Here is a 490-nt window from a genome sequence, read left to right as displayed (position 1 = left end):
AAAATTCCATGGAATGGTGGGGAAAACCCCCCCCAAAAAATTTCATGGAATGTGGGGGAAAAAAAACCCCAAAAAAATCCATGGAATGTTGGAAAAAGATCCCGAAAAAATTCCATGGAATGGTAGGGAAGAAACCCCCAAAGATTTATGGAATGGTGGGGAAGAAAGCCCCCAAAAAATTCCATGGAATGGTGGGAAAAAGCCCAAAAAATTCCATGGAAGGGAGGAAAAAAAACCCCAAAAATTCCATGGAATGGTGGGGGAAACCCTCCCCCCAAAAAATTCCATGGAATGATGTGGAAGAAACCCCCCCAAAAAATTCCATGGAATAGTGGGGAAAAAAATCCCAGAAAAATCAATGGAACGTGGGGAAAAAAAAACGCTAAAAAATCCATGGAATGTTGGGAAAGAAATCCCAAAAAAATCCATGAAAGTGGGAAAAAACCCCAAAAAAATGAATGTAAAGTGGGGGGAAAACCCTCAAAAAATC

General features: G+C 40.4%; 1 protein-coding gene across 1 annotated transcript in view; it reads left to right on the top strand.

Moving 5' to 3' along the window:
• Nucleotides 1-490, top strand: part of TYK2 (tyrosine kinase 2) — a 19173-nt gene that overhangs the window by 17084 nt on the left and 1599 nt on the right. The window lies entirely within an intron of this gene.

This window comes from Corvus brachyrhynchos, unplaced genomic scaffold (assembly GCF_000691975.1).
Source record: "Corvus brachyrhynchos isolate BGI_N302 unplaced genomic scaffold, ASM69197v1 scaffold248, whole genome shotgun sequence".
In the NCBI taxonomy this organism is placed as follows: Eukaryota; Metazoa; Chordata; class Aves; order Passeriformes; family Corvidae; genus Corvus; species Corvus brachyrhynchos.
Note: the sequence above shows the minus strand (reverse complement) of the source record. Positions and strands in the feature narration are given on the sequence as shown.